Raw genomic sequence first — 14,171 nt, forward strand, 5'->3', positions numbered from 1 at the left:
GTTGGGGGCTGCCGCCCGTGTCGCCTACCCTAGGCGACGCGGGGCCTGTACGGTAGCTACTAATCCAAATATCAACGGCCATTAGTTGCTAAAATGAATTAAAGAAATACCAATTCATCTATGTTTGCTCATATTTGAAGCGTTTGTGACAGATTAAAACATATGACATGCCCCCAAAGTGAACAGACCACTGCCAGTCGCTGATTGAAATGTATATCGTGACAGTAAAAGTTAAAAAGAACTTAAATGTTTTGAATCTACATTTGCTCATGCACAAATGGAGTAGGTATCAAGTTGGCACGCTACTTCTGAATCTTCATGGTTCTTCCAGCAGTGCGGCCGTATGCATGGGAGATGCAATATGCCGTTTCCCTTCCCTTCGGCCGCATGCCGTGCTCATCGATCCTCCCGAACCGCGGACACAAATTTTGACCATGACGAGAGGAAGCGCCAAGTTTCTATTATTACAACTGTAGCTTGGCCGGCCTGACACGGACAGTAGGTTCAGCAAGATAGGTGTGGAGTGGTTGCCAATATGGAATGGAAGCCAAGGTTACAGAAAAAGGCAAAGAGCCCGAGTCGAAATGGACATCAGTGCGGTACCATGTGCTCGGCGCATACGGTTTTGATTCCAGGAACAAACGTTATCCATGTGCGCCGTACGATTGGCTCACTGGCTCTGTATGTGCTGTTTGGCCTTGGCCACGCACACATTCCTTTTGCTTGGAACACTTGTTTAGGACCAAACTCCTGCCCTTTTTATTAGGCGGGAAGCACGGAGCCTTTTGTGGGCATGGGAATCCATGATCTCCGCCAAAGGTTAAAAAGGGAGATCGCATGCATCATCGTCGGTTATATCCGGCGTTTGGCGAGTCACGGCAGGGAGGAGTAGTACGTCCGTCGTGGCCCGCGTCACCGTCACCTAAACCTCTAATTTTCACCTTCAAATCACTGATTGAGCTTACGAGTAAAAGACAAGTAATCCGTCGACGACGAGGACTATGACTGACAGAAACTATGTGCAGTGCAGCTTACCAGTTCAACTAACAAAGACAGTTCCCTTTCGAGTATGCTACTGACCGTATCGATCTGGACTCTGGACTGGACTAGCAGAGCTCGAGTCATCTGATCTACCACGTACGTGACATCCAGCTCGTTCTTCCAATCTCCGCCAGTCTCCATCATCGACTTGTCTCCAGATCTACGCCAGTCCTTTGAGCAGGTAGTAGTAGAAACTAGCACAACACGCCGGTAGGCGAGACAAATTTAGTTTCCTTTCTCTGACGCTTCACTACTCCCAGGCAGCACTCCAGTGTTCCACCGTTCAACACCTAATGAACCAGCGGTCGATGATGGACAGCTACGTGGCGATCGAGACCGATCGGTGCACGTACGTACTCGGACCGTAGACCTAGTCGCACCTCATACTTTTCTGCAAAGAAAGAACACACATGCACGTCCGTCTCGCCATTAATTGGAGGTTACTGTTGGGCTCTGTTCATCTTGGCCGGTCGTGGGACGAATTCCCGACGTCGATTGATGGTTGCACTTGCACGCACGCACGGCAGCTGATCGATCGATCTATGTTTGGATTGACCGACACCAGTGGACTGTATACCAAGAAAGAAAACACAGCAATAGTGGGCTGCATCACTGGCTCAGTCGTCGTAGGCGTGCTCGTTGGGTACGCACACCTCCACCTCGCACAGCCAACCGTCTGGTTGAGCTACTGTAAATCACAGCCAGCCAACCAGCGGCAGCGAAGACGTCACTGTGGAAGTCAGTCCGCGCGACGACTGGCTCGTGGAAATCGGCCTCGGCTGGGGGTGTTGGCGTACGTGGCGGTACGTGTTCCGTGCAGAGTGCCAAAGTGCGCGCGTAATGGATGCGCATAACAACGTGATTAGGCATGCCATGCACTACACGATACTACCAGGATGGCTTTGGAGTCACGGCTCGAATGTACTTAGGCAAGACGGGGAAGAGAAGACGACATGATGCGTGGGATGATAACGAGATAAGCGTAGTAGATTGGGGCCTAATCCGAATCGAGTTCTATGTCGGAATATGAGCTACCTGTGGAGTACGTGGTCTGGAATCTGGATCCTCTCATGATCTGGTGGCCGTGCATCCACCGTTGACCCGTGCTCCTGCAAGTCGGGGTCGACGCTGCGTCCTCGCCGGCATAGTTTTTTTTTATATAAACGAAGCCAAAAAATTTGGCTCATGTTTTTTTTTGCGGGTATACCTCATGTGTTAACAAGAGAATAGAGTGTTTGTTACATGCCGCCATCCAAAGAGATGCTTCATGTTTGATGTTGTTCAGAAAGATTGTTGGTGGTGAGGACTTGTTGCGAAAGACCCGTGCATTTGTTTTATTTCACATAGACCAAGAAACGAGCAGGGACGAGCAAGCTTTACGATTTTGAGTGTTCCTACCGGAGGGTTGATCCACCAATCTTTGACATTTTGCTCAAGACGCGATGAGGAAGTGTCGAGGTGCTCGAGATGTAGCCACTAATTGGCCAAATTCCATAGACAAAGTGTGAATCCATACTTGTAGAAGAGGTGAGTGCCGAATTCTTGTTCTCTCTTGTAAAGGGGCAAAGAACACAATTTGACCAACCCCGTTTCCACAACCTATCTATAGTCCAATTTTTTTCTTGAATCGTCAACCACGTGAAGAACTTGACTTTAGGGGGTGCCTAAGCTTTGCCCACCGTGTGGCATTGGAGAGTAGATAGTACCATGAATTGTGTCAAGTAAGCGGTTCAGAACTTTGAACGGCTAACTGTTAGGAAGATTCGGTGTACTTGGCAAATCAATCGTTCACATCTTAAAACCCATGACGAAAGTGGTATTTGTTTCAGTTTTAGAGATCAGATTCAACTTTCAAAAAGTTGAATCTGAAATAAACAACTATCTCAAATCAACTCTCAAAAAATCAGGCAAAATGGGCTATTTCCAGTGTATTGGGCTGAAACACGTCCTGGTGTACTTTAGTGTTTTGCCAGCACATTGAATCCACTAAATTGATTCAATAAGGAAACGCGAAAACACTAGTGGGCCGGCCCACCAACTGACTGAACTAGATGGTGTCCCGCGTGTTGCTGCGGGAATTGGTTGCAATATATTTCAATGGGATTCGATTGTATGGGATATAAATTTTTAGATTAACAACACATGAACCAAAATTAAAAATACACGACTTATTATATTTGATAAAATATTTCTTAAATATAAGTTGGACAACAGAATGATAATTATTTTCCCATGCATGGTTGCATGTGGTGGTGGGTCTTTATCATGCATGGTTGCATGTTAAGGTGGGCCTTACCTATCCATAATTGTATAGTGATGTGGCATGCTTGCAGATAAATAGGTTAGTGGGGACCAATCTCTTAGGTATATAGGATAACGAAACACGAAAAAAGGAAACAAATCAAAATATGGCATCATTGGGATTCAAACCCAGCACCTCATCATTCACAGCTTAAAGCAGCAACTACTAGACCATCCTAACTCTTCTGTATACTGCAAGAAAATCGTCCTACTTAATGTTTCCTTTAGTAAAACGTTAATGTATAAGCAATATAAATTATTTTGAAAAAACGTAAATTTGAAAACAAGATCATCGATTTTTAGAAAAGTTCATCGACTTTTAAATATTTCATTGATTTTGAGAAAAAATCAATGATTTTGAAAATAGTTCATCGATTTTGAAAAGAGTTCATCGATTGTGAAAAGAGTTCATCCATTTTGAAAAGAGTTCATCAATTTTGAAAAAGAGTTCAATGATTTTGACAAAATTTCATAGATTTTGAAAAGAGTTCATCGATTTTGAAAATAAATTCATTCAAATTAGCAAAAGAAAAAAATAAAAGAAAAAACCAAACAAAACCGTTCTGAATAAAAAAGAATTAAAATTAGAACAAAACCGTCCCGAATAAAAAAGAAAATGAAAAAAATATTTTTTAAAAAATACGTAAGGAGAAAAGGAAGAAGATTAGAAGAAGCAGTAGCTGAGCAACTAATCCTAGACGGTTGGGTGGTTACTTCATCACGCGATGACTGTGAGGTCGCCGGTTTGAATCGCACCGAACGCGTGCGAAAAAAAGAATAAGATGGGCGAGCGTAGCTAACGCGGCTACAGGCGACGATTTGTAGAGACAGTAATAAGGATTGCCGCTACACACGGGGTATGCGACATGTCCTTCATTCTTTCATTTTTTCCATATATTTATATTTTTTATATTACTAGTTATAAAGAAAATTCATGAAATAATAAAATGTTCTTAATATTTTAAATGTTCATGGATTTTTTAAAATCTAGTTTTATATAATATTCAGAATTTATGAAATGTCCATGGATTTTTGTCACAATTAAGTTTTCTAAAATTTTCGAAATTTATTAAATTTTGTGCATTTTATAAATGTTCATGAATTTGGTTAATCTTTATGCTTTTGAAAATATGTTCACAAACTGGAAAAAATGTTTATGAGATTGAAATCATCATAAATTATATATTTTTTATAAATGCAAAAAATACTCAGGAATTCGAAAAAATAGTCATAAATTGTGAAAATGCTAGTGGGTGGGATTAATGTTCACGAGTTTGAAAAACTGTTCACAAATTCAAAAATTGTTCACTAATTCATAACCTGTTCACAAATTTGAGAAAATATTCTTGTTTTTTTTGGGAACACACTACAATCACATATACTCATATAAACACACATACAGTTACCCTATTAAGAGAATAGAGTGTTTGTTACATGCGTGGAACTACGGAAGATGTTACTATCCCTAATTTTTTTGGCACCCGCGGTGATCGAAAAAGATGCTTCAAGTTTGATGTTGTTGAGAAAGATAGTTGGTGGTGAGAACTGCCGCAAAAGACCTGCGCATTTTTTATTCCATATATACCTGTTCTTTCGAATGTTCTTACCAGAGTAAAAACAGACGAGCGACCTAGTCCTTGCGAGCCCCACACGGGTATGCGACATGTACATATCTTTCTTTCATTTTTTCACATATTTATTTTCTTTTTCCATCTATTTCCAGGAATGCCCTAAAACTATTTTTTATATTACTATTGAAAGAAAGTTCGGAAACTAATAAAACGTTCTTATTTTAAAAATGTTCATGGTTTTTTCTTCAAAATTATTTTTTTCAATTTGTTTTAAAAAATATTCACAAATATATTAAATGTTCATGGATTTCAATTAAATTTTGTGAATTTGGATAATCTTTATGAATTTGAATTTTTTTTACGAATTTGAAAATGATCACAAATTGAAAGAATATTTATGAAATTGAAATTGTCAAAAGTCTGAAAAATATTCAGGAAGTAGATTTTTTTTTGTAAATTCAAGAAATGTTCACGAATTTTAAAAAAGGATCATAAATTCAAAAAATATTAGTGAATTAAATTAATGTTTATTAGTTTGAGAAAACTTTTCACAAATTCAAAAAATGTTCATGAATTTACCAAATGATCACAATTTTGAAAAACTTTATGTTTTTTTATGAATATAATAAAATTGCAGATGCCCATATAACCACAGATACACTTAGCTCTATGAACACATGCGCACACACTCTACCCCATGAGCACCACTTAGATACTAAGTCGCCATCACATCTTGAGATTAAAAAAGTCGCCACACGCACTTCGTAGTCGATAGGAATGTCTCTTCCTACTAAACTTACATCACCGAAAAACAGGAAAACGCAAGTATCGATGCCAAGTTTAGGACTTAGACCCTGGATCCTGGTGGGCTGGTTCCACCACAAGGAACTTAACTATCTGAGCTACACTAAGTTCGCAAACATTCATGGATTTGGAAAAAGTCCATATATTTCATTTTTTGTGCATTTCAAAAGATATTCAGGAATTCATTATTTTTCAAAAAATGCTCATAAATTTGTTTTTTTCGAATTAAAAAAATGCTCATAAATTCGAAAACAGTCATGAAATTTAAAATTGTTTCATTTCCCAAAATGTTCATGAATTTGAAAACAATGTTCAGGAAGTCGTATTTTTAAAATTTTCAAAAATATTCATGTATTATAAAAAGTAAACCCAAAAAATCTGGTGCACAAAAATAGGAAAAAAAAACTCATGGAACCTTCCCAATACTAATCAAAGGTTCCAAAAGCTTTGTGAAACTGACGCTTGTCAGTTCGCTGCCCGCACGTAGAATGCACCTAAATGGGCTGGCCAAAGTCGATCGCTTTGAGCTATTCACCCGTAGCATTCAGGACGGCCGAAATTGAAGTACTTTATGGTTCTTGTATGGATATAAGTGCAGGACCATCCAAAGAAGGATACACGTGCAAAGTTTTCAAAAAAATAGGTAGGTTAAAAGAAAAAGGTAGCATGAAAAAAAAATCAGGACCATTCCATATTTCCAGACTTGACTTAAGGTCAACATTGCAAACATGTTCATGCACCGTAAATTCTTCGTATGTAAAGAATACCCTTTTGTTGCACCAATTTTTTTTTTTGCAACACATGCAACATAATAAAAGCAAAGCGGCAACATGGAAAAGTAATGTAAACTACAATGAAATACACAATAACAACATGAATCTAAATCTTTAGAATAGACATCCACAATCATTGCAACATGTCACCCTTTTGTGTGCAACAAGACATATATGAGCTCGTGTCATGTCCCAACAATCTCGTAACATCAAAATCCCAAAATTTCTAACCTTGCAACCAACATTTTGGTTTGGAGCACCGAGCTTGCCCCGAGGCTTGCATATGACCAACTTGGCTCACTCTGAGTATAGTGAGCCCAAACTCATTATCCATGGACCCATCATATTCCTCGAGCTCGGTAGGATGGATGACTCCCACCTCAAGCTCCAACTCAAGGCTGTGTCATGAAGTCATGGCAGTAAACACCATGACCTCCATCACAGAGTGCATAAGGGAGTAGGGAAGGAGAGGCACTATGAAGGAGGAGGGTGAGATTTCATGGAGTAGGAGTGATGGAAGGAGGATGAGATGAAGGGAAGAGAGAATCGTAATATAGCAAGGATCGCGGAATAGGAGGCAAGGGGAGGAGCGCCGCGATGTTGTATACAAGAGGCAATCAAGCAAAATGTCGCCAATGAGATAGACTGGCCAGTCTAAGGGAGTCATTTTCTCTTTCTCTTTTTTGACAGGGAACCAGGCACCGGCTAATCCAATATCCATCCCCACCTTCTTGTATGGACCTAACTTCCTTGTAAGTGCCTACCAACTTCTTAACTTGTAAATACCCTCTAGGAGTAAGCCCTTTCGTGCAATTACCTTTCTGCCTCCTTTATGCAGTAGAAAAGATGTAATGGAATAGAAAGATACAAATAATGCTATAACTCATTTTTTCGCCCATGAATTGGACAAAGAGTTGAAGAATTGAAATTTCATTTCAGAAATATGAGTGTTTGGCTGCAACGTGAATTGGAATTATAATGTCCAAAATAATCCTATTATGATATGAACTAAACCAATTATTTATTATCAACAAAGATTCAAAGGAAATCATGGACCGTACACACTTGTGGGACCTACATGCAGAAGTGGCTCCTCTATGTACTAGTTAGTTTCAGAAGTTTCAAATTAGTCTATGATTGAGATCAGACTACTGATCCCTTGCTTCCCATCAGACCAGTGGATGGTCGTAGGATTAATATCATGCTATCCGTCCGATCTGGTATATAATGGTTAGTCGCTGAGTTATCTCCCTCCTAATTAACCGCTTTGACCAGTCCCACGTATATAGCATGTCCTCCCGCTGACCTCTCCACCCTTCCTAATTTTGTCCTTCTAGTTACTAATTGCTTCCTAGAAATTATGTTAGTTGTTTTGGTAAATCATGATTGCTTCCCACAAACATATACAGAAATAATGCTTTCTGCTAATTAGGGATTAACTTCCATAAACAAATGAGGAAAATTAATCGTTTATGTAGATTTTTTTGCAACGTAAAGTGGTATGGAAACATTATTTTTATCCATGAAAGCGCATTTGATGGAACATATCATTCAAAAAAAATGCTTCAAAATAAAGATGCTCCAAAAATCTGTTCTTGAAACTTGGACGTCTAAAGTGAAACGTTGGGTTATGCACAATATGTAATCTCTGAACACTTGAAGCATTGGGCAGCAACGATGGAAATCATAAATGTTTTGTAAAACCTCCATCGCTTGGTTATTCCGTAACCGAAGCTTCATCTTTGTGGGTAGGAAGCAAAAAATAGACATGTGTTGGATACAAAATTTAGAAGATGGTGCAACATACATGTGTGACATAACAATTACGTCTACTACAAACAAAATGACCATGTGCTTCCAAAGCGATGGTTGATTACAAAGTTTTCTCCAAAATGTGCAACGTAACAATTACAAAGTTTGATTCCAAGCTGATGAAGAGTGCAATATCCACTGAGATGCTCAACTTCTTTCCACACGTCGTGCCCACCAATGAATACCGCTCCATGCTCACCGTCGGCAAAGCATTTTCTTCCACTCCCGTCAGCATTGGAGAAATTTAAGAGGCATGAATTGTTTGATTTGACTACAAATAGAACGCCTACAAAACAACATGAACAATGAAAATGAAGCAAACTGAACAGTATAGAAGCACAAGCCTCAAACATATGAAGGAAACTATTGGAAGCATCATGTCATGCAATCCAACATAATCTGCCAAGTGGAAGCATAGATTTTTAAAAGTGGGAATAACAAAATATTTATAGGTACTCATTCAAAATCAGATCATGAAGGGGCCGCATCTTCTCCATAATATGTGGGAAATTAGGAAGCAACGTACAAAGCATGGAGACGACGCAAAGCTGAACACACCTATGCGGATTGAAGATGCAAAAGTAGGGCATGCATGTAGCACGCCGTATGGACTAGCGATGCATGGTCCTTTCGTCGTTGCGAACAAGGGACGCCGGAGCTGGACACCAGTAACATCGACCTCCTCTGCGACGTTGGCGAGGGTCCCAGACACCTTGGTGCGTCGATGTTGAAGGGGTATGCGGATGGCTAGGTTAGAAAAGGCGCTACAACAAGATGAGGACGGAGGAGCGAAATCATGCCTAGATTGGCGAGGTTCTCACCATTAAGGCCACCATGGTCGCCTGTAGGAGAGAACGTCGTCACTGCGGACCACAACGATGGGCTGATGTGCTACCCCAGCAGGTAGATCGGAGGGATCGTCGAGCGTGTCCAGAACAACAGTGGAGCGATCAATTATGGATCCGTTTTGATTTCCCTAACCGTGGGTGCATAATTACTAGGTTGGTGGGGCAGCTTCCATTCTTGAAATAGATATGCAGAAGTACATGGGACCCATTTGCCCTAATTGATCTGCTAATAGGCTCAAAGTTGCTCCTTGGTAAGGTTGTTAGAATTATGATCTTTAATCTAATCAGAGCACCAATTGTAGGATCGTTAATAGAATAATCTTGACTACCAGGATTGTAGAAACGTAGATTTTATGAACAAAAGTCATAGAATCAAAGAGGTTAGCTTGGGTCGTAAAATCATACAACACAATTCACGGTTCTGACAACCTTGCTCCTTGCAACACCTGTAAAATATTAAATAATTTTCTGATTCTTTTTGATAATGTAAACATGAGGTTAACAATGAAATCCTACACTGGACATACTAGTACGGTGCAATCTACAAATGAGCTCAGAGTAACGTTTGTGTACGTGGACAATGCCATCAAATTTCTATTGATTTCGAGCACTGTTATGTATGAACATGAGGTTCAAACTCCAAAGCATGAAATTCCATAGAAGTAAATGCTTTCATTACCATGTGACATCAATAATCTTGAAATTGAATTCTTTTAGAATCAAATTCAAACCTATCTGAATTGGATTTGGAAACCAATTGAACGAATCAAATTTAATTCTTAGGAGCAAAATGCGATGTTTCTCAAATCGTACAATGTAATTGATAGCAAGATAGCCTTATAATGGAGGTCGATATCAGCCACGAGTAAGGAAATTTCTATATTGATGTGCATTTTTGTTGTTGTTCCCGAAGCTGCAAGATGCAGGAATATACTTCTATATGACGTCATATATCATGAATATACTTCTATACGACGTCATATATCATCAATAATCTTGTTTTCCCTTTGAATATTTGTGGTATCCCGTCATATATCATGAACGGAAAAAAAATCTCATGAATAATTAAAAAAACTAACATCTATATGACGGTATGATCAGTGGTAAGATGAATTTGTGCCATTATAAAGTTTAGCCATTTACAAACTGCGAGTTTCGCATGGCAGAGACATTTGTCGCGATCTACAAAACACATATGTCGTACATGAACATTTTACATTTAGGTGCAAACATCACAATATTCTGACGTTTGAAGCTAACATCGAAATAATAATCTGTTTGAACCCGATAAAGTTGAAATAAATTAATTGTGCTATGCTTGGGAGAAAGGTTGCTGGGGCAATGCATGGATGCATACAAGATGGACATTAGACCGCGTTAGCGTGGACCGATGGGCTGAAGCGAAGCATTTCTGTTATTTTTCCGAGAGGCGGTTCAATTTTTCCTTGGAGAGAAAGGTTTTGCCAAAAATATATATTGAGAAAGTAGGTCGCAAATGTTTATATAAGAGGCAACATGGCACGAACCGACAGAGTGCATGTTTCTTACATTTAGGCTAGAAGAAGGGCAAAGATCTAAACTAAAACATCATCCTTGATGACCGAGACAATCACATGCGACATGGAAGCCTTATTTTTTAGACTCTTTTTTTTTTTGAAGCTCAAACTCCGTAACTCTAGCGTTACTTGTATTCGGACGAGTGTGTGCATGTGGTTTTACATGTTGTACGTAGGTTTCTGGAAAACGTAATACAATTACTATGGATCAGATGGAGTATCAAAAATCAGAAAATAAAGAACATTCTTTTAGTTGTCTTGAATGCCAAAAAGAGAAGGTACATGATTGTTTTGACCCGAAAGCTCAAAACTCTGACTAACGGAACAATGAATGCAGGCTGTATAAGAGATTAACAAACGGAGACATCTAAACGGTAACAATCTTTACACCACATTATTGCAAATCGAAGATAATATTTCTGGTTTGGCTCCCACGCGCACACTACGCCAGTTTACTTTCGGTCGCGCCTCTGTGGCTTTGTGCATCTCTATGGGGAGGAGCAATGCTTGTTTGGATCGTTAGATTTTGGACACCCGGCTGGGCCCTCCTCCAACTGAGACAGCGCGTGTCCACGCCAATGCGCCGGCAACGGCGGCATGGCGTCGACGGAACCGCCGGAGGAGGGTTCCCCGGCGTGCACCTGATCACCTTGCAGCGGCCTCGCAGAGGCCCGGGTCCACGGGCCGGATGTAGCCACGAGAACCAAGAGCATGGCCACTGCAAGCTTGCCGGTCATTGTGGACTTGTTCGAACTTATTTATAAGGCCGCAGTGTTGCTTGTCGTAATTGGGAGATGGGTCTATCAAACTAGTTAGGCTTTTGAGTGCTGTGTATGCGAGCTGTAGTCTTGATTTGTTCGAAGATTTGGTCGGCTATTTATAAGCTACTCCATGCTCATATGCTCATCCTTGGCAGAGTACGCATGGAACTTTCCATGGTTTTTACGTGTGTGACCAGCCGGTTAATTTGACAGTGTGGGATAGTTCAAACTTGGAATGCATCTACGCGGCTTCTTGTGCGTACTGCAAAGTTTATGAACTGCTAGTAACGAGTAGTTCAGTAACGAAACTCTACAAGTCTACAGCGGCGACTCTTCTTGTGTACGTAGCCTTCGTTCGGTCGCTTAGTCTCTGCCGTGAGCACGGTGCCTATGCGAACCCAACTAGTCACGGCAGGGAAGTCGCAACACGTACCGCCGTATGACCAACTGAAAGTGTCCGGAACGCGTTGTTTCAAGCGAACACAGAAACACCGGGATAAATGCCTGTGTGATCCACGAGAAAGACAAATTAACATGCAGCGTAATCTTTACCTAATAATAAAGAGAACTGGGTTCATCGATGAGGGCGCGAGGAGGAAGCGCTCGAGTGGTGAGATGGGATCTGGGGAAGCTCAGGCTGCGCTGCTTGGAAACGTCTCTAGATTGGGTGGGTGAGTTTTCTTAGGCTTGTGCTAAAATTTCAGAATCCAACTAATAGTCCCAAATTGCTTTTTAAAATCAAAGTCTACCAATTTATGTATGTTCATGCGTTACAGGATCAACAAGCCAACAGAAAAAGGATGAGATATGGTTCATGTTTACCCTACAGAGAAATAAAGAGAGGTGTCTGCCCGCATGTATTTAATGCATCAGCAATCAAAAATTAGCGAAGAGGAGAGGCGGATGAATCAAAAAAAAAAGCATCAGCCATGTGCCCAGCCTGCTAATTTGCCATATTGATTCATACGGATGGTTATCTTACAGGTTATCTTACAGAGATCTTCTCACGAAGAGAAATAAGTGGGGGATTTTCACCGGAGGCAGATTCAGCAGCCCCACATCTAGGGCGACCCGCCAGTCCCCGCGCATGCTGGCCGACCGCCAGATTTGGCGCGCAACCGAGCCACTGCACACTGGCCCCGCAAGCCCCCGTTGCCCCCAGCCACCCACCGGGAGAGGGGCTCCGCCACGCACAGGGACTCCGCCCCGGCCCCGTGAGCCGATGAGCAGGCCGTCACCGCCCCAGCCGCCGTAGTAGCAAACACAGCGACGCCACGCTGCCAGCCGGGAAGTGGCTCGCCAGCCAGCGCGAACGACAAGAGGAGAGCAGCGCTTGGGTGGTGAGATGGATGGAGAAGTGGAGGAGGAGCAGCTTTGGGTGGGTGAGGTAGCAGGAGGAGGAAGATGGAGGCGGAGTGACGCCTGGGTGATGAGCTGAGCAATGGCGATGGGGCGGTGATAGGCGCCGGTGCGCCGGCCCAAATTTCGGCCGGTAGCACCCAAGCCATCCGATTCCGTTTATATATGCCGTCAGATCCTTATCCACAAACTGCTTTATCCCCTTCCGCGTGGGTGCCTTCTTTTCGTCGTCTTTCTCTCTCTGGTCACCACGCACCTCCGCTCGCCTCCCAGACAGTCGTTGCCTCGCCGCCCACCTCGTTGACTCCGCCCACCCCCACCGGCTTGCCTCGCCACCAACGCTCGCCGCTGTCCTCGGTCGCCGCCATCGCCGGTCGCCTTTTTGAGCTGAGAAAAGAAAACGCAAGGAGCCATGGCGGCTGCAACCCCTCCCCCCCCCCACGAATTGTGCAGTGCGCGTTCGTCCCCTCGCCGTCAATAGTAGCCACACGCACACCCCTCACCGGTGCTGCCAACCCCCCTGTCCCCTGCAGAATTAATGGCGACAACGCCATGGCTCGCAGCAAGCAACAATGGTAGCAAAAAATACAATTGGTTCCAGCAAACTGAAACGCAAGTGGTAGCAAACAATAGAAAATTGGGTGCTTGTTCCAGCAACCCAAAAATGCCCATGGTAGCAAAAACTGGAGCCGGTTCCAGCAAATCAAAATGCCGGTGGTAGCAAATTTGCAATAATTTGGTGTTCATTCCAGCAAAACAAAAAATTGCGTGGTAGCAAAGAACAAACACAGTTCCAGCAAAAAATGTTGCCGGTTCCAGCAAAAAAAACATGTCGTCGGCGACGATCGCAACAAAACATCTCACTAATCCGGCAAAAAAACTTGCTGATTGTAGCAAAACAAAAATTCGACGCCAGGAACAAATGGACTGGTCGTCCGATTGCAAACGCTGGTCAATGTGGATGCAGCTTTTTTGCCGGCCGGTTCCAGCAAAAAAGCCAGCCGGTTGTAGCACCGGAGTGCGTCGTCTCCATCGCTGCCAAGCTGGTTGCAGCTTTTCACCGGTATGGTTCCAGCTAAAAAGCCAGCCGGTTGTAGCACCGGAGCGCGTCGTCTCCATCGCCTGCAAGCTTGTTGCAGCTTTTCACCGGCATGGTTCCAGCAAAAAAGCTAGCCGGTTGTGGCACCGGAGCGCGTCATCTCCATCACCGGCAACTGCTAGTTTGCAGCACCGATGGATTGCTGCTCAGCGCCATGGCTATTTCATCTGTGCCTCGAAGCACCACCAGTTTCCGAAATTGTCCCATGGCCGCCGGCCCTCTCGCGTCCGTGGGGAAGGCAGGACA

The sequence above is a fragment of the Triticum dicoccoides genome, chromosome 6B (assembly GCF_002162155.2).
Source record: "Triticum dicoccoides isolate Atlit2015 ecotype Zavitan chromosome 6B, WEW_v2.0, whole genome shotgun sequence".
NCBI lineage: Eukaryota > Viridiplantae > Streptophyta > Magnoliopsida > Poales > Poaceae > Triticum > Triticum dicoccoides.